Source organism: Crocuta crocuta, unplaced genomic scaffold (genome assembly GCF_008692635.1).
Source record: "Crocuta crocuta isolate KB4526 unplaced genomic scaffold, BGI_CrCroc_1.0 scaffold309, whole genome shotgun sequence".
NCBI lineage: Eukaryota > Metazoa > Chordata > Mammalia > Carnivora > Hyaenidae > Crocuta > Crocuta crocuta.
Genome location: NW_027531581.1, coordinates 569,934 through 591,574, shown reverse-complemented (window position 1 = coordinate 591,574; position 21,641 = coordinate 569,934). Strand labels below are relative to the sequence as shown.

At 36.3% G+C, this 21,641-nt stretch overlaps 1 non-coding gene across 1 annotated transcript; it reads left to right on the top strand.

Annotated features, from left to right (window-relative positions):
• Positions 1-20,994: 20,994 nt before the first annotated feature.
• On the top strand, positions 20,995-21,066 carry TRNAA-UGC (transfer RNA alanine (anticodon UGC)). The gene has a single exon. It is a non-coding gene; the product is annotated as a tRNA-Ala (tRNA).
• Positions 21,067-21,641: the final 575 nt, after the last annotated feature.

The window sequence follows — 21,641 nt, the reverse complement described above, 5'->3', positions numbered from 1 at the left end:
ACAACACCGAAATCGAGGTTGGTCAGAAGTAAGCTCCTCTCAGAAGCTCCAGTGATGAAAAATTTTCTTTCAGGTTTCCTCACATTATATTCAGACCTTACCTCCTTTGACTATAGAACTGATGTCTCCATTTTCCTGCTGGCTGTCATCTGGAGGCTCTTAGCCCCTAGGGGCTGACCAAAGTCTTATGCTGCCTAGTGCTTTTCATAGCCAGCAAAAGGCCAGTGCTTTCATTTACACAGAAGCAAGAAATTCTGTCAGTAACATGAATGAGCTCCAAAAGCATTCGTTTCTCAGTGGAGTCTCTAGATAAGAATGCAGCCTGAATTAAAAATTGACTGCACCACTGTGAGTCCATGAATAGATTACCCAAGTAAACTATCTTCCTATCCCTGTTGAGCTGACTCTTTACAAGAAACTGCCATGGGTAGGGCCATAGGGAGGTAATCAAAGGGCAAGACTTTGGCCCCATATCACATAAACAGGAAAGAGGAAGAGAAGCCAGGAGGCAGACACCAGATGATCTAGGAATGAGAGGTGAATGGAAGATTAAGGTCTGGAATCTTGACCCACAGAAACTACAATATAATAAAGATTTGTTGTTTTAAGTTGCTAAGTTTGTGCTAAACTGTTACACAAAAATAGAAAATACAGATTTTGGTACAAGTGAGTGACAATGTCATAAATGACTAAAATGTGGCAGTGTTTCAGAATCAGGAAGAGGAAAGAAACTAAAAAATTTTTGATGAGCATAGAAGAACCAAAATTAATTGATCAGACTATTAGTAGAAATATGGGTTTTGAAGGTGCTGCTAGTTAGGGCTCAGAAAGAAGGAAGGAACATGGTACTGAAACATTAAGGAAGGATGATCCTAGGTATGAAGTAGGAGAAAACTTAGTGAAATTGCCTGTGTAAGTTATATGCAACAGAACTTGGAAGCAGATCCTTCTCCAGTCAAGCCTCTGATGAGACTGCAGCCCCAGCCAACACCTAGGCTGCAGCAGCTTATGCCATTATAGAAAACAAAATAGCTAAACCCTACCCAGACTTCTGCCTAAACACTGTGAGATGATAACACGTATACATGGTTCACGTCACTAAGTTTATATAATTTGGTATATGGCATAGACAACTTACACAGTCATATAATAAAATTCAGCCATACCTTGGGAGTGTGGACATTGAAAATTTTATACCTTTGTGCTACAATCACAATCTTTTATTTTCTATTTCACTTAATATATCCTTGTAAAATATTGCCATTTTATTTCAATCTAAACATTAAAAGTTAAATTTACTTTCTAAAAATGTAGCTAAAGGGAATAAAAGTTAAATTCATTTTTTCTCAAACTTTTTATCCAAATAGTCCTGTCTTATAGTTTCTGTGTAAATAATAGAATAATTGTTACTGTAAGTAACGTATTGCCCTGGAAGTATAATAGTTGGGCATGTGTTGGGATGAGCACTGGGTGTTATATGGAAACCAACTTGACGATAAACTATTTAAGGGGAAAAAAAAAGAGTGTAGAACGCATTAGAAAGCCACTGAGTTTAATTGCATCCTTCTCCAGAATGCTTTGTGTTGTGCTTGCAGCTGGTTTTTTGCATGGGAAAAAAAAAGTCAAGGTCTCAGATGCAATTTTCAGTTGCCACTAAAATTGTGGAATGAGATTATGGCTAGCCTTCAAATACTAATATTTAAAAATGAACAGGCTTTGAAATGTATTTTTCTAAAACATGGAGGATTTTGTCCTCCAACAATGGTACAATGTTTAGTTGTTTTTGTTTTTGTTTTTCCCCCATTCCTCCCAATCCCAACCCTCCACATCACTTAGGGAGGATATCAAATGTTTTTTTCTGGGTAGAAGTTATGGATATGTTGATCTTCCCAAATAAATTTAAAATCAGAAATATAGAGACTACACACAAACTGTTTAAACTTCAGGGATGTTTACAAAAGATTTGTGTGGGAAGGGAGCAAAAGATGTTACCCCAAAAAGTAACAATAATTTCAGTCTGATTATTTTTAAGAAACAGCACACACAGAAGATCTCAAAATAAAGTAAAAGTTACTGTTTTATAAGACATTTACAGGAGAAATCTCCATTTTTAAGGGTGTTTCCCTCTCTGTTATAGGAAAAGAGAATGACTCTCCATCTCCAGAAATTCTTCTCAATGGAGAAGTAATGGACTTAAATCTGTGTAACAACCTTACCCTTGTTTACTGTGCTTTGTCTGATAACATCCCATAACTGGCATCTCACTCCCCAGTGTCTCTTTTACCTTTAGCTGGAGATGGAATTTAATGTGGTAGCTTGGGCCACTGGGGGTTACTCAGTTTTCCCAGGGGTCTCCATATATACAGCAGGCACAACTTTGAAATTTAAGGTTATTCAATGTTTGCTTCTTTTTCTCCTGTTCATCTGTCTTTTATTACAGGGAGATCTCAACCAAGAACTTAAAAGGTAAAAGGAACATGTTTCCTCCGCCAGTAGTATATAAATAGGCCAATACAGCCTAACAAGATATGTTTACAGATTTCCTTTGGTAAAATGGCATTAAGGTGGCATCTTTCTCCTAAAAGCCTGAGGCATTTGTTGATAACCAACTAATGTCCAACATGCTACTTTGAGAAAAAGAGAAGAGACGGTTATGACTAAGAGCAAAGGAAGTGAGGTTCTGAGCAGTTAAACACATGGTCCCCGGTGACAGTAAACCAAAGAAAAACCTAGGTGAAAGCAGATCAAAACTGAATGTTCAGTCCACTAGAGTCTAAAGCTTTGACCTGTGCACACTGTGCTTCAAATTGTTTTCATGGGGGAAATAAGCCTAATGGGCATCAGCTTTAAACATCGCAGAAAAATAATATCCTGAGTCATTTATTCAATGAATAATAACTTACAAAAACTTGCCCCAGAATTTATGATTCTTAGGGAAAGCAGGAAGAGCTTCTTATAATCAATCTGTTCATAAAACAGAAAAAGCAGTAATGAACAATTCTATTTGATGGATATCTAGTCACCTTTTCCCTTTGTCAGATACTGTACAAGGATTTTACCAGGAATATATTAATGTCCCTATACTTGTGGAGTTTTGCAATGGAAAACTGGCATGCCCTTGACCAAAATGTCCTCCATGTTCATTTCAGCTTCACTAAACATTAGATTGGTTTTTTTGTTTTTGTTTTTGTTTTTTCCGACTACAATCTCTGATCCCTCTTTTCTAAGAGCGTTTACTTTAGAAAGCTTGTAACTGCAATTTCTTTCTATCCCTTTGAAATGTAGATAAATTTCCCAGACTCTTGCCAGCTTTACAACCGAGGAATATCTTTTTCAAAGATCAGGGATCCATCCCTTTGAAATACAATAATCTAATAAAGATAGAGCCCCTGTCTCCCAGTCTAGGTGAGGATAGGAATCTTAGATAAACAGTAACTGGCAAATACAGAGGGCTTTCCCACACTTGCCACTGGTGCCACTAACCTCCTCTAGTACTTTCCACTGACTCATCCCAACTAATGGAATCTCTCCCACCTTTTGTCTGAGTGGAGGTGAGTTCAATCTTCCCAAAGCAATAGTCTTGAACAAATTATTTTTTGCCAGTTTAACCCTAACACATTTTTTCTTTAACAGCCTATGGGTTCAAGAGAAATTGGACAATAAAGAGATTTCATATTTGTGGAAGACTGAAAGTTAACAATTGTGATAATATGCATAAAATGACAAGGAAGGAATTAGAGTCTCAAGTTATAAACTGCATCTGGATCTCTACTTGATGGAAAGTATAGTTGTAGCCCTCAATATCTACCCCATACATCACTTTAGCCCTGCAGGGTTGTAAATAGGGTTGAATGTCACCCATTTCCCCTGCGTAATTGTGGAATGGATGGTGAGGAAAAGTCCAAAGCAAAACTAATGTTCAGAGAATGCTAGTAAAGAATAAAGAACAAGAGACTGTAGGGACAAAGAAATGAAATGATGGGTAAGGAAACAGCAATCAAATTTACTTTAACTAGAGTGAAAAGTTCATTTTGGAGAAAATCAAGAAATAAAGGTGACTAATTACAGAAATCTGTTATTGAAAAAGTTTAAGCACGTTGTCTTGATCTAAAGTTTCTTTGGAATGAAATAATTTTTAATAATAATTTTGAAGATTTAAACTTGTATTCAGACAGTCTAAACAATTTGTGTTTTAAACTTGAGTTTTAGAGCAAGTCTTTCTGCTTTCTTAACATTAAAAAATAATTGATCATCAAATGACTGAATTATTTTAAAATATTTTCATAGTACATTGCACACATTAAAATATTTTATAGGGTTATATCATGCAATATTTTATTTAAATATTTAAATCTTATTGTTATTCTTACTTAACTCATTGTTTATCTCTTCATAAAGATTTCCATAAATTTCTCTTTTTTTTATTACTTTATTTTGAGAGAAGGAGAGTGCATGCACTCATGTGAGGGGGGTGGGGGCAAAAAGAGAGGGTGAGAGAAAATCCAAAGCAGATTGCATGTTCAGCACAGAGCCTGACATGGGGCTCGATCCCATGACAGTGAGATCATGACTTGAACTGAAATCAAGAGTCAGTTGCATAACTGACTGGGCTACCCAAGCACCCTAAGACTTCCATAAATTTAACACCTATGAAAAACAGCGTATGTTTTTATTTACCCAATGATTTCTTCTACAGCTATGATATGAAGCACTTTGCTCATTAATCAGCTCCACATTAACACATTTAAGGCCATTTTTTCAGGACATGATATTCTCTTACTTCTTTGCATTTAGAAAATCATGAACAATCATGATTTTAATTCTAACACTTTTGCCTTCTGCCTCTGAAAGGTACATATATAATTTGCATTAATTTTCTTTCTAGGCTTTTTTCTTTTGGAAACCTCATCACTTCAATATTCATCTCTGCGGCCCTATTTAAGCAAGTGTGAGTTACATCTCTAGCATTTCTAAAGGTAAGTGTCTTGATAGGCCTATGATTGTTTAATCAAGACCCAATGGCAGCTAACAGGAACATGTCAGAGTAAATTCCTGCGATATAGAATATGAAAATGTTGATTGGCATGCCATTTGTTAATTCAACAAACATTTTATAAAAACTACAGTGTCCCAGATATTGGAACAGATCATGAATATATATTAATAAATAAGACATGGGACTCACATTCTAGTAAGAAGAAAGCAAGCAAAGCAAAGGACTGAACTAATATTGTAGCAAACCTACCATTTGTCAAAAATTCTGCATGCTGTGAGATTTATGATCTCTTCCATATCATATAAAACAAAATTCAAAGAAATCAAAAACCTTCAGATTGTCCCATTTCTCAATGCACTGCGGAATCAGGATAAGAATCTAAGTGTAACCATCATGAAGTCCAAATTCTTTCTATATTCCCTTGTGCAAAAGAAGTTAATCAGAATGCCACAAGAAGAAGCAAAACAATGATGCCAGAAAAATAATGGAATAGAAGGTATCAACCTTCATCCCTTTACAAAAGCACTGATTTGGCAATCATTCCTGAAAAAGTGCAACTGTGGGAGCTTTGGGATCCAGCTAAGAGGATGTGATATCCCGGTGGCGCCCAAGACCAAGAACTGTGGTTTTAAGAAGGCAGGTCTGCTTCTTGGTAGCAGGAAAGGTGAACACAGACCTGACCGCAGCTGTGATATGGAAGCAGCCTAATGACTCAGCTCAAGACCCACTTAATCATGTCCCAGAGACAGTCTTTTCTCCTCAAGTACCAAGCCGGAGCCACACCATCCAACAAAATGAACAAAATGAAAATGCAAATTACTGGATAGGAGAAAATATCTGCAGAGCATATATTTGATGTAGATTAATATCCAAAGTACATAAGAAACTCCTACAACTCAATAGCAAAAGAATAACCCGATTAAAAATGGGCAAAGGACCTGAACATGTATTTCTCCAAACAAGAAATACAAATGGCTAGTAGGTACATGAAAAGATGCTTAGCATCACTAATCATTAAAGGGAATACAAATAAAAACCACAATAAGATATCGTTTTATAACTGTCAAGATAGGTATTATCAGAAAACAAAAGATAATAAATGCTGGTGAGGATGTGGGAAAAAAAGAACCTTTTTATGTTATTGATGGGAACATAAGTTATTATAGTTATTATGAAAATGAGTGTGAAACTTCCTCAAAAAGTTAAAAATAATACTACCATATGATCCAGCAATCCCACTTTCTGGGTATGTATCCAAAGAAATTGAAATCTGGAACTCAGAATGCACTTTTTTTAAACACTGACTTTAAAAAATAGCAAAATACTGCATGATTTCATATATGGAATCTAAGTCAAACTCATAGAAGCAGAGAAAAAAATGGTGGTTACCAGGGGCTGGGGGGCAGGGATAATGACAAGGTAATTGTCAAAAGGTGAAAAGTTCAGTTAGACAAGGTAAGTAAATTCTGGACATCTACTGTGATATAAAATGTCTATAGTTAATAATAATGAATGGTATACTTAACATTTATTAAGCAAACAGATGCCTATTTATAAAGCAGAACCTTATGCTAGGTTCTCTTATCACAAAGGGAAATAAAGCAAGGGGAGTGAGAAGAAATTTGGGGATGGTATGGATACTTTTACAGAATTGATAGTGGTATTGATTTCACAGGTGTAGACCAATATATTCCAAACACATCATGTTGTAGACATTATATAGTGACAGCTTTTTATATATCTATCCATAAAGTGGTTTTTATTTTAGTTTTAAAAATTTCTATTTTTAGAGAAAGAGAGAAAGGGAGAGAGAGAGCAGCGCACAAATGAATGGGGGAGAGGGGCAGAGGGGGAGAGAATCTTAAGAAGTCTCCATGCTCAGCTCAGAGCCCAAATGGGGGCTCCATGTCACAACCCTTGGGATCACAACTTGAGCTGGTATGAAGAGTCCATGCTCAAATGACTGAACCACCCACGCACCCCAATAAAGTGGCTTTTAAAAACACACACAAGAATCCAATCACTAGAGAATGTTTGCCAAAAGCAGAACAACAACAACAAAATACATACAACACCACAGAAAGCAGAGAAGAAATGAAGTAAGTGTACGTGTATATCATAGCAAGCCATTCTCCTACCTAATGGGATCTCTTCATTTATTTTCTCTGTGCTTCAAAGTGACTAAGTCATCTAAGGAGGTGTTTTAAAACAGGTGAATACTAATTGACCTGCAAGTTGAAGGTAAATGGTGTTGGGGAAAGAGGGAGTTTAGGTATTTAAAGTGTACTTCATAATTTGAAGATGGATACATTTTTAAAAGTCAGTTTTGGACAAATGTGTATACTACATCTTTTTTTCCTATAAATTTTTAAATAGTACTTAAAGGAAAACAATGTTATTTTACCTTTAAACTTTATGAATAAAAACATTTTCAGAGGACTATAATCTTAGTTTTTATAAATGTGACAAATTTTAGGGGAAAAAATCCAAATGGCAGAACTACCACTGTTAAACCTCTGCTGTCATATTTCAGTTCCTCCTTATTTTCCAAAGTAATCAGAAAAATTGTGAGAGTACTTCCTTTTCTAGACAGTTTAGAATAATATTATTTAGCATGGATAACACTATCATTTATTTAGCATCAATATTAATGATTTGGAATGGGAGTAAAATTACAGTAATAAAATTCATAGCTGCTACTAAGTCTTCAGCTGTTAGAAATGCCACAGAGAGATAAATATATAAAATGACTTGGATTGCTTAAAACTCTCATTTGTAAATTGCAATGGGAGTTTTAACAGGCACTTCGACTTTGGGGAACAAGCATTAGATATTTCTAGTAAGGAACGACACTTTGAATTGGAGAATAACGTTTATAAACCAATATCCCAACTGAAGGAAGATAAGCTCATTTCTCTTGAATCACTTTTTTTTTTTGCTTTTACACTGTTAAAGAAAACTCCGATTTACCCTTGTAAATATAAGTTACTCATAGGCCAGAGTCTTGTTAATGAAACTTCATCACCAAAACTAGCCCAGTCTCTTCAAATATATTACCTGTTAAAAATCATTCCTAATGAGTTGAAGTTTAATGGTCTCTCCTACAAAGCAATTTAATCTACCCTCTGTTGTACCTGATTCTAGTATCAATAATGGCAGTGGCACAGGCATCTAGGGGCTGTCCTCATAAGGTCGTCAAATCAAGCAACATAGGAAATGCTGTAAGAACCATGGCTGCATGTATATGTGATGCCCTTCACCTCAGTTTCAACCAGAGTAACCAGAGTAACATTATTTACCTTCCTGAGCCATTTAATCAAAAGGTTGATCAGAGGTATTAAGGCAAAATAAAATGTACCTTGGGTAATATGTGGTAGGCATTTAGCAAAGAACATCAAAACAAAGAAAAATTCTTTAAAATAGTTGAAGAGGACTTATTTTAAAGTTTTTATTTTTTTTATTTTTAAGTAATCTCTACACCCAATGTGGGGCTCAAACTTATAAGGTACAACAATCAAGAGTTACATGCTCTAGTGACTGAGTCAGCCAGGTGCCCCAAGGAAGATTATTTTAAAACCCTCACATTTATGGTTAAAACTATTTTTGGAGGTGAGAATTTAACTTACAGAAGCTAATAAATTAAAGATCAAAAGGTATATGTCATCATTACAACTTCACCATAATATCAGTTACCATCCACGAAGAGCCACCAAGGACCACTTATTGGCCATTCCAATAAGTACTTTATACATGTTACATTATGTAATCTTACTTCCATACATCACATAAAATAACTATGAGTCAGAAGGGGTGAATAGGCTCAAGTAGAATAATTAGCAAGTATCAGAGTCCACACACAGTCAATTCCAGGGTCACTTTGCCTCCAAACGTGGGGGATCTTTGATCCAGTATAGTACCTACTTATAAAAATTGAGACCAAACCAAAGCAAATTCCAAAGGATTAGTTGGATATAAATTTTCGCCACTGTGTACTGAGGATATTTACATCAGAATTCCACTGAAACATTTATAGCACAATGTATATAATTGGCATCTGTTAACTTTGTTAAAATGTCTAAAAATTTTTGTCCATTTTTTTTGTTTTGTTTTCATGTGTTTTCTTTCTTAAGCCATGAGTAAAAGACTTTCAGTGCTTTTAAGTTCTAGCAAGAAATATATGATCAGTATCTTCACATGTCTATTAGAGATAAAATTTCTAATCCTCTAAGTGCTATACAGACCAGCTGTCATTGTAGACCTGTGACTTATCAAGGTCTATACTTTTTTGAGTAGTCTACCTAGCACCAAAGCAAGTAAGATGGTGTTTAAGCAATGGTAACACTCTAAATATCATATAGTCATTCATACTATAGAGATTTATGAGGAATCATCAGTATTTAGAACAGATAGAAATTAAATTTTCCTTCTGAAAATAAAATTGTGGACACTCTTATGGGTATAAAGAAAACATTCAAAGTAGAAAATGTGTCTTAAGATCTCTTACATTCTGGAAAACTAGTTGTTTAAATAACAATTCTCTGGCCACTGGAGATGGACAAAGTTAATGAATTTGAAATAGAACAGGGTAAGAACGGAGGGCAGTTTTGTAGCAAGGGAAGAGATAGTGCCTTATAGGGAAATGGAGGAGAAAATTAGCTCCTTTGCTACCTGTAAAAGAAGATGGAGGCATATGAGGAGGCGGAAAACAAAATGCTTCTATAAATGGTGTTCAAAATTTAAAAGAATTGTCCCTCTGGTCTTACCTCCCTGCTGCAAGAATGGACGCTGTTGGACACTGTTGTCCAATATCAAGAGGAGCTAACTACTTATTTCTGAACTTTCCATTTGTTGCACAACACATTCCTGTCTCAAGTGGCCATGATAACTCTTTTGCGAAGACTGTTTTGAATCTGTAAAATGATACAATAAGGCTAATATCCAATTTCATTTCAAAATTGTAAAAAGGTCAAAATAAAGCACGGTATTACAGGAGACTAATGTCTCACACAGAACGCATAAAGCACAAAATTTGAAAGTCTCCTATGTTTGATATAAATTCCAATAAAAAGGTAAAATGATGCGATACTACTCAATGGTAATGTAAAAGAATAAGCAATAGGGATAACAGTTCTAGTTTCAGTGAGTCTTTTATTGCAGGCAAATACTGCAATAAATCAAGCTGCTGACAGGGGCTAATGAAAAAATCAAATTATCAGAAAGCATAGTAACAAGTGGTCTTAATCATTACAAAATACCATCCAGTAGGTGGCTTAAACAACAGACATTTATTTTCTCAAAGTTCTGGAGGCTGGAAAGCCCAAGATAGCCCAACTCCTACAGAGTTGGTTTTCTGGTGAAAGCTCTCTACCTGACTTGTAGAGCACTGACTTCCTGCTAGGTCCTCACATGGCCTTTCCCGGATGTGTGCACACGGAGGGAGCAAGTTCTCATCTCTCCCTCTCTTCTAAGGGCCCTGTTCCCATCACGGAGACCCCACCTCCATGACCTCACTTAAACCTAATGATCTCCCAAAGGCCTCACCTCTAAACCATCATATTAAATAGGAAAGCTTCAAAATATGAATTTGAGGAGGTGGGGAAAAACATCCAGTCCCTAACAGAAAATAACCTCTTCATCTACAATTGTATAATCCTCAGATCTGTTGCAGAATAAATAAATTAAAATTGCTGCTGCTAGAGTCTGGGACCATGGAATTTTAATCAGTTCTCCTATATTTTTCTTATGCATATTGAATCTTAGTTTGGAGAAGAGAAATAAAAAACTACCAAGTGCTATGGAAGGAACTTTATTATTTATGTATAAACTACTGGCATTCTTTTTTTTTTTAAAAAAAAATCTTGCCATTAAACCAATTGCTGTCATCTTTTCCAGAGAGTTTGAATGTCTAGTTATCATACTGTTAGTTCTAGGAATACCTAATAAATCAGAGAAGCAATCAAAATTTAGAACTTAATTGGATATACAGTATGGTTTATATTTTCAGAGAAATTTATTTCAATAGTCTCTAGCTTCAATGAGACTGCACAAATATGGGGAACCATTTATAAGCTATACAAACAATGGAATTCCTACACCGAATGAAGTAAATGAGATATAAGATGTTCTATGTAACATAATTTGGGATGAGTACTTTCCATTATTACAAGAGAGATCACATCACAATGAAAAAAATCTCATTATCTTGACTGGTCAGGATGATTCTATGTTTTTACTAATTTGAATCATCTGCAAAACTTCAGCAAAAGCAATTGAACTTCAGAAACTATTTAAATTGCCTAGATAATGTTTTGTGTGCCAGAATAGGAGGGCATGCCAAAATAAACTGTGCTTTCAAAAGGATGAAAATGTTGACAGTTTAAATGAGATACACCCAAGAAGGCAATTCAAGGCCAGCAATAGGGACTGGGAGAGGTGAGGATGGAAAAGGGAAAATTATTTGATCTTCCTGGTGAAATGTTTTAGGAATGAGAATATTGCAGACTTGGTGTTCAATGCAATGGAAAATTGATGAAGGGCTTCGGGTAAGCAAAGATGGGTCAGTGTGACAGATGAAGAAGCTGGCTCTGACAGTAATAGCCCGACAGATGAAAAGTACTCAATCCTGGAAATAAGAAATCAAGTGAAAATGAGGTACTGGAAGCCAAGCTGAAGATAATCAAGTCTATTTTATAGTGAGAAAAGAATATAAAGTGGAAAGGACAGGAACAGGCCGGAAAGTAGAAAGCACTTGTAATGTTTCCTTGGAGAATTAGCAAAAAGGAAGTGATCAAAAGTTATTTCTTGAATGAACTAATTAATGATTTATTGAGTGATAATATATTTAATTCAATGAACATGTATCTAGTACACACTATGCATCAAGTGAGTTAGCTGCTGAAGAAAACAGCAAAATGGTGTCAAAGCTTCCCTATTTGCCACATTACAGAGATGATGATATTGCCAACTGTGAATAGAAATGTACATTTAATCTTCGAGCACTGAAATGTGGTTTTACTTTGACTTAATCCTAATGTCATCAACTGCTTAGAAAATATTTATTGTTGACTGCCAAAAAGGAGGCATTTTCAAGTACAATTTCAAACCTTTCAAGCTCGCTAGCAAATTGAATGTTAAAGTCAATAGAATTTGCATTTATGAAGATTCATATGCATAGAAGTGAATTTTTCAGAATGTTTCTATCTATCTCAACCCCTGGAAAATGAGAAAAATGAGACATTAAACTGAGTCTTGCAGCTTACCTCCTCTGTCATTTAAGACACCTGATTCTGTATCTTGCAAAATTAGAGTATAATGTCAGAAAGCATTTAGTTGATGGTTGGAGAAAATATTAAATGATGCTGTTATTCACCTACAAATGTCAGCACCGAATAATACAGCAATGCTTTGCTTCTGGATTTGTGTTTCCCTACACAACAGCTTTATGAACCAGGAAAAAAGAAGGACTGTAAGATTTGTTGCACTGAGTTTTAGGCATTGTTTAAGGCCCGTTTGCAGTACGGATGCATTCTTACTCGAAAGAGCATCAAGTATCTTCAGATCCCAAATGAGTATTCAAGAGAAAGCGAATCCTTTGGAAACTATTTGAATTATCTGTGTAAAAACAGCTATTTATAGTCCATAGGATTAGAAAAACATCACTCTCTCCAACAGTGTGTTTTCCACTTTCCTAGCTGAAATGAGAGTCTCTTATAATGGTACCTCAGATTAGACCCTGTCAAAACTGACAAGTAACAGCTTTAGTGACAATGTCTAAGTCCACACAATTCTGACATAGGTCTGGGGCAGATGATGAGACATTTTTCCAAACAACATTGCATTGATACTGAAATGCACTTTTTTTTAATGCTTTGAAATCTCTGAAAGCTGAGTTGGAAGGATTTATCTTACTTGGTCATTCACAAAATATAGTTTGCCTTAGGTATGCAAAATACACTAAGCATAATTGTAATACCCAGCAGTAAATCTCCAACTTATCTTGGAATCTGTGACCCAAAGAAGAACTTAAAATAGAGTACAACAAAGGTAAGGACATTCTTACAAGACCTGTGAAGTTATTATTTAGGATGTGTTAGCCACATGATCAATGGCACAATCTCTACTCACTGAGCTTCTTGCTTGACCAGTAACCTGTTTAAGTGTCTACTCTCACATTCACAGATGCAAACTTTAATTCCCAAGAGACAAGTATAGCTGCTCAGGCAATTAAATAGTTTGTTTCATTTAATGTTTGGGGAGAAAAAAATAAATGCCTGACAGTGTAAAGGTAGCAACTTTAATTACCATTTCTAGAGCCACTGTAAATCACTTGTGTGACCATTCTATCTTAATTATACAGCAGAGTGAAAATGGTCCTACAGCCCGAGACAGAATGCATGCCATAAAACCTGCCAGAGGTAGAGATGAAATACTGAAGTGAAAACCACCTTAATGGATAAAACACAGGCTTGGGAATCTAGAAATGATTTCTGCTTAATCTCTCCATCATTTCCTCACATGGTGAACACTCCCTTGGTTGTAAAATGGAAATGATTATGTTTTCAGTCTCTGTGAGATAATATGCAATAAAAAAATCAAAATGTGTACTAGTTTTGCTCCATGGAAAGAAGAGATTATTTCAATACAAATAAAAGGAGAGGAAAATAGTATGATAAATAGATCAGAATTACTACTTACTAGAGTGAATAGAAATTTGATTGAATTATTAAGCTACAAGTAGTATCAAATGAATATGTGTTAAGCAAGAAATATTTGTGATCTTCAAGGCTTAATTTCCTACCAATTTGGGGGAGGACTGTGGTTTTCATTATGCTCCTACTAAAAAATCCTGACTTTGCCACCTAGTGCATTTGGTGAGCTGATCACAGACCCATAGAGCAGGTGGTCACCAGATGCAGCACACCTCTAAGAAAGAGAATCAGTGCTTAGCAAATTTGTTTAGGCAGGTGGTCTATGAATCCAGGTGGTCTCCTAAACAAGTTTCACTGTATTTTCAATATCAGAAGATAGAGGCAGAAAAACCACAGGGAAAATATTCGACATAGCTGTATTTCAGGAGATAGAAAGTAGCATTCTTATAAAAAAGAATTTACCAATTTACAGGAAGAGCTAGCTTAGCCATGTGTGAGGCTCATTGGAACAGGGATACAGAGACTCAGGTGTGGGTTCTGGCTCTATGGCCACAGCCCTATCACACACTCACAAAGCATCTGTTCTCTACTGCCTCAGAATTGGAGAGAACTCCAGTAATTACTCAGTTCAACTTTCTCATATTCAAGATGGAGAAACAGATTCAGAGGGAATGAAAGCCTTACTACAATTCCATATCCTAAAAGACAAATAAAAAGGCAAAAATTCAATCTAGAATTCTGCCACTACACCATGCTACCCCTCCTATCTGAAAAAGAAATTAACAAACAGAATTACTATGGACCACTAGATGATCTCTAGCATCTCCTCCAACTCTAAAATTGCCTATTTAATATTAAAACATAGTGAAGTCTTGATAAGTTTTAAGCATTTACATAGAAAACAATTTTAAGCTAGCTAAACCAACAGACTTAAAGTAGAATAGCTGAATGCAAACCAAAAATAGAAGAGAAAGTACCATGTGTTTTACCATCTCAGATCTCACTGTCAATCTTTAACATTTCTTCTCAAGCATTTACATTCAAGATGATATTTTTCGTTATTTACAATTTCCATTTGCAAAAGATATTCAGTTTCAAACTTCCAGAAACTGCAATAAAATCACATTAAGCTAAGTAATAAAATGCTATTATTAGAGTGACAAGAATCTGCACTACCTGAAGTTATAATGCCTGCTCCCCTACCAACGGGGATGTTGTGAGGATTAATGAGATATTTAGAAAGCATTTTATGCATATGGAGAAAATAGCCTCATAAATGCAGAGGAGAAATAACGGTAGTTTATCTCCCCCATCAACGGAGGAAAGCCTGTCTAAACAGATGGACCTGGAATGGTATCTTGAAATTGAGAAAACACTACCTGTGTTAAAGAAGCCTTAGGAGAAAAGGCTTCTTAAGAAAAAAATTACTTCTAAAACTATAGAAGTTTTTATTTCTTTAATTATGTCTCTGGGGTGACCAGCCATCCTGGCTTGCCTGAGACTGAGGTGTTTGTTGGGAGGCAGGATTTGCAGGGCACTAACTGGGACAGTTCCAGGGCCACCAGGACACTTCTTACCGTGTTTGTAGCAGTCTTCTTTCAAACAGTTTTCATTTTTCCTATGGCACTGACAACCTCAGTCTCTAACGTTCTAAGTCAAATTTTGAATTACCTAATTGACCGCGTCGAACACATGTTTCCGGGAATGTTCAAAGAACTGAATGAACAGAAATGAGCTTGATCCTCATTCACGGAGGGTATGGTAGCTTTGGAGACATTCAGGTGGACAAGGGGAATGGCACTGACACTTCAGTGCAAACCCCACCACCTACTTTAACGGCTAATGCTTCCACCTGCTAGCCACTTCTGTTCTATGTAGAAAGTCCTAACACAATCTCCCATAGTAGTGCTTTTGTGCTTGTGGCTGAGCCGCTGACAATGGAGGAGAATTTCCAAAAGTTTGCATCTCTTGAAGGTTTGTCATGGATTGCCTGATGGCAAAGGAGCTCCTCCTTTTGATGGACCTGGATAGAGCATTTTTCAAAATGGATCTTATTTGTTGAGCACCAGCCTCAATACTTTCTGGAAATGCCAAGGTGCTTTTTTCTCTATCATGGACCTCTCCTTGAACTCTTTCCTCCCTTTTATTTTTTTCTTTTTCTTTCTATAAAACTTTGATGTGTAAAAACTTAACAAAAATCTATGGCACATAAGAAGGAAAGAAAATATTTTGTTTAAAACTTTATTTTAAAACACTAAATTTTCAGGGCACCTGGGTGGCCCAGTCAATTAAGCAGCCGACATCAGCTCAGGTAATGAGCTTGTGAGCTCGAGTCCCGCATGGGCTCTGTGCTGACAGTTCAGAGTGTGGAGGCTGCTTCAGGTTCTGTGTCTCCCTCTCTCTCTGCCCCACCCTCTCTCATGCTCTGTCTCTCAAAAATAAATAAACATTAAAAAATAAAAATAAAATACTTGACACTGAATTTTCTTGCCATTACAAAGTGTATAATTCTGGGGGTGTTAAGGACAAGATTAGGGAGGATAAAGTACAGGCTTTGCAAAAGCCAAAGTCATACAACTTAAAATTACTGTTGCAGCCTGTGTTACCAATTTCTTTTTATTTCTTGTTTTCAATATACTAGAATGTCAAAAAATGAAATGATCTCAGGCATTCTTACCCTCTGGCAGATGCTAGAACCACAATGAGAATAAACAGTATACACAGTACGTATCTATCCTTTACACTGCAGCCAACATTCTTCTTACTATGACACTGCAAAGAAAATACACTTTCTTTTGTCTCTTTTGTACATTTTTACTTGTCGGGTCAATTTGATAAATCACACATTATCAGACAGAGAGCAGAAATTAACTTCAACGCTATATTCCACAATGACACTGTTCTGTACCAGTTGATCATACACAGAGGGAAAAAATAGAGGCATTCACTCAGCTACCTGCTCTTCAGTTTAGCATACTAATTGTCTAAATGGAGTCATACATGCTATGGCTGCTTTTCTGCCTCCAGCCTCTCATGGATTAATACCTATTTGCCTACACTGCTATTTTTCATTCTATAGTATAGCTTGAAAAACAAACACCATCTAAAATCATCAATTCAGGTCACGTGTGAAAGATATCCCCCTATACATTCTGCACCTCTTCCTAAATTTACATTGGAATTCTCGGCCCCCTGTGCGTGGGTAACTTGATAGTCTTCCTGATTATACAATCACATGGAAACTGGCCATTTATATGGAGGCAGAGATTAAAATTAGAGCTGGATACCTAAAAACAAGAGCCCTTCTTTAAAAATGATGGAGTACTCCCATATTTTCATCATGAAAGTCACAGAAATACAGGTAGGGTATTTATTTTCAAAATGTGAATAAACATAAAAATAGACTTCTGTAGTATGAGAATTTCTTAAATAAATAATAGCAATGCTTCCATTTTAGATATCAAAGCCATCCAAGGCAATGTAAGTTTAGCTGTTACTGTTTGTAATTCTGTCCATAAAAGTTTGATGCTCATAACAAATACTTTTGAGTACCTACTGTTTTCAGGGGACAAAGGGATAAGGAAGATATGAGTTTGAGAAGCTGACAGTCTAGAGGAAACATAATGGGAGAATATGAGCCACCAGAAGAGTCCTAATTCCTGCCAAAATAGAGTGGATAAGGAAAATGGGACAAAGAGTATGGGGATTTCAAAAGAGAATGGAGGGGCGCCTGGGTGGCTTAGTCGGTTGAGCGTCCGACTTTCGCTTAGGTCATGATCTCGCGGTTCGTGGGTTCGAGCCCCACGTCGGGCTCTGTGCTGACTGCCAGCTCAGAGCCTGGATCCTGTTTCAGTCTGTGACTCCCTCTCTCTCTGACCCTCCCCTGCTCATGCTGTCTCTCTCTCTCTCTCCTAGAAATAAATAAAAACTTTTAAAAATTAAAAAAAAAAAGAGAGAGAATGGATTTCATCTGGGGAGAATGAAGAAAATCTTCCTGCAAGTAGTATCATTTGATATGGAATTTGAAAGATGAGTAGAATTTTGATACACAGTATAGGAGTCATTTCTTGCCACTTTCCTTTATTATAGATACTAACAAGAAAATGACATTTTACTATCCATCCTGAATGGTAACACATGATGAAGTAATGAACATGTCCTCTCGAATATTTTTATCTATACAACATATGTTCATTAATTAGGTGAGGTAGCTGGTTAAGATTCCCTGGGGTCACTTATCAGATGTGCAGCCCTGGGCGTGTTACTTCTGTGTTTTGGTTCTCACTTCCTGTAGCTATAAAAAGAGTACGATTTCAGCTTCTACCTCACAGGGTTATTATGAAGATTATGTGAAATAAAACAAATTAAAAGCTTAGCAAAACTTGGGACATAATAAGGAATTTGTACAGGTCAGTTATTCTGAACTATAGCAGAAATAGCAATAAGAACAAAAACCACAGAAGTGGGGAATTTAAATTGTGCTTCAACATGTGGGTAAGTTTGAATATAGGACAGGAAATTCCTAGAACTACTGAGGACCATCAGCCTGGACACATAGTTTGAGTCATACTGCAAAAGACCAGGCATGCCAGAGTGGGGGGTTCATTTTCAAGATTTGGAAGGGGCAAACCAGGAATGTACATTATTTCATGGAGTCAAGTGCAAAACGCACTGGATAATTACAGGAGCCTAGCTTCAAAATCATAAGAGCCGTGTTACAGAAGAAGACCAGTCTGGCTCCAGTGGAGATTTGCATTTATATCACTTTGCAACTGACTACAAAAGGGGACCAAAGGGATGGAGGATTCAAAGAGAAATTCAAGTTTCATTACCTGAGAATGAAGGCACCCTAAGTGGTAACAAGAAAGCTAAAGAGAGAAGATACCAGAGTTGGTAAGAGAAGGGGAGAAGAGGCAGGAGTTCCAAAATCACAATTCTCCTTCTGCAATATGCCTTAAGCCTATTTATTTATGGAGAATGTTGAAGGAAAGAGAAGTTGAGGTCATTTAATGGAGTCATCTGCACACAGTGATGGCACAAAATATTGCCAAGCATAAAGAAAATAAAATATCAAATTAAAAATTCCATTTTAAAAAGTATAACAGGGACGCCTGTGTGGCTCAGTTGGTTAAGTGTCCGACTTTGGCGCAGGTCATGATCTCATGGTTCGTGGGTTTGAGCCCCACGTCAGGCTCTGTGCTGACAGCCAGCTCAGAGCCTGGAGTCTGTTTCAGATTCTGTATCTCCCTCTCTCTCTGACCTTCCCCTGCTCACGCTGTCACTCTCACTCTCAGAAATAAGTAAAATATTAAAAAATTAAAAAAGTATAACAGACAGTAAATGCAATACATTGATAATAGTTTAACTTAATTTGATTAGATAGCTGTACAAATAAAACTAAACAAGTTCTTACAAACATGAATTTCAATCACTGTCCTTGTTCTTATCAATGCCAGAGAATTCCAAGAGAATCAGTGTAATGCGCATGCACACATAGCTTTCAATTCCTCGTAGAGAAGAACCTATAGAAACTAAATATTTCAGTTCATTTCAAATAGTGTACTTCAGATTTTTTTCCCTTGGTTGTTGGGGATTTGCTACTGAGGTTTTAATTCTTACAGCTAATGTGATGTTCTTTATACATTGATTTTCCTCTGTTCTTCTTTCCTTCTATCCTAGGCCTTTCACAGTATGTCAGTCAAGCTACACAAACAATTCTAATTTAAGAAGCAAATGTATCACATTAAGGATAGCAGGCAAGTCGCAGGATTGAATAAATACACAGTGAACAGGCCCAGGAAATATGTGGGAACAAAGAAGGGTGGTGACTAGGCAGCAGAAAACACCCCAGTTCTTATCAAAGGACAAGTCAGACTAGAATCCTGCCCCAGCACCACTGTCATGGAACTCCACTCTTCAGCCAAACTCTTCCACAGCTCTGCATCAAATCCACTAAGATCCCAGGTCCTCAACAAGGGTGCAAGATGTCTCACCATACCTCCTAGCACCAAAAAAGAGGTTGGACTCCTGTTTTGGCATTTGTTTCTCGAGGCTAATGTCCCTGTTAAAATGTTGGTTTTGAACCTTTCTTCAATTTCTAAGTAAGCATCTACTTCTTTCCTAGTTAAAAGTTGACAGATTTGTGACTGACAAGACAATACAGAGGAAGTTAGAGACATACTGTGGACATATTAGCCTCTAAACTCCAGGAAGGTAAGTTTGCTTTGCCTGTCTTGCCTGGGATTTAGTAGATATTTTATACTGGATAGTGTGTGTGTTTAGACAAAAATATGTATACAGATATAAATATCAATATATAATTTGGTCAGCAACTTAGTCCAGTCATCCAGTCATTTCAGTCAGAAAAGCTTAGCATGACATGATTAAATAGCAAATTCTTAGTTTCAGTATAATGTAAGATTAATTAGGCATGGACAAAAGTAAGTAAAATAATTCCTTTGATTAAGCAAGGAGGAATCATTGAAGTATTACTTAGTCCAAAATTAACTCTATCCTACAGTCAAGGTGGTTTATGTAAATTCCCACCATTGCTGAAAAGATGGGGATGACATTCATTCTTAGGCACCTGCAGAAGGCATATTTCATAAAGTGGACAGCAGGGAAGAGTCTCAACCCATTAGGTTGTAGCTTTGCAAACATCTTCAGAGTATTTATAAGAAAAGCATTAGTAAAGCCAAGGAAATTATAACACTTTCCAATTATATTATACAGAGTACTTGTTTACACCACTACCTAACAGTTAAGGAAAATAATAACAAAGATATGATGGTCTAAAATGGGAAAACACTAGTTTAAACAGAATTAAGCTGATTTATTTAGAGTACAACATTCTACAGCCTTTAACATAGTAATGTGAATTATAGATAACCTAAGGTAAGATAAAATAGCTTAGAGTTTCCAAACCTACAGAGGGATCCTGATGTTCTACTGAAAAAAGTTGCAAAGTGTTGCTCTATACTTTGAAGTGAAAAGTTTGGGAAATTGCAGACATTCAGAACTGTATGCAATTAGCATGTCCACTTTTTTCATAAAAGAAATTTCATATTTCAGAATCAGCCATTTCAGGATTAAATGAAGACATAAAGAAACACTGCAGGACCAGATGATAAAAGAAGAGTCTTCATCCTATCCATACAGAATGAGGACATACACTAATATGAAGTTCTCTAGTAAATAAGAATTAAAAGACAAAAAATATACCAGGCAAAAATCTATACATATGGCTTGATCTTGGTGTGTTTGCATATATAAATATTTTTCCTGTATTGTAAACAAAAAGTGGATGAATCTGTAATAGTGTATGCTTAGGCTTTTTTTTTTAAATTAAGTGGGGATGTAGCTCAGTGGGAGAGCACATACTTTGCATGTATAAGGTCCCAGGTTCGATCCCTGGCATCTCCACTTTATAGAAGCTCCAATTCACTGGGGCACCTAGACAGCTCAGTCAGGTAAGCTTCTGACTCTTGATCTCGGCTCAAGACATGATTTCAAGATTCATGAGTTTGTGTCCCAGATCGTGCTCTGTGCTAAAGCACAGAGCCTGCTTATGATTCTCTCTATTCCCTTCACCAACTTGTGTGTACATTCTAGCTCACTCACTCTCTCTAAAAATAAATAAACTTAAAAAAATATATATAATAAATTTAGACAGCCCCTCTGCCTTTGCCTCACTTGACAACAACTGAGTGTATCAACAAAAATTAAAATGACCATGAATTTCTGTGTGAGAGAGGACAGACCCGATAAGGGCCACCAATCATGGAAGGATATTTAGGTCAACCCTTCTGTATTTAGATAAGTAACATGTTACAGTGACAATTAAAATGCAAAGAAAAAATCACCCAAGTGAATTTTGAATAATCAAAATGAAAATCCAAAGGCTTTGGGCAAAAATTTTCATATTTTAACAAGAAGGATTTTTTAAACAATGTAAATATTGCTAATTCAATCAAAATTTGTGAAATATGAAAGTGTCA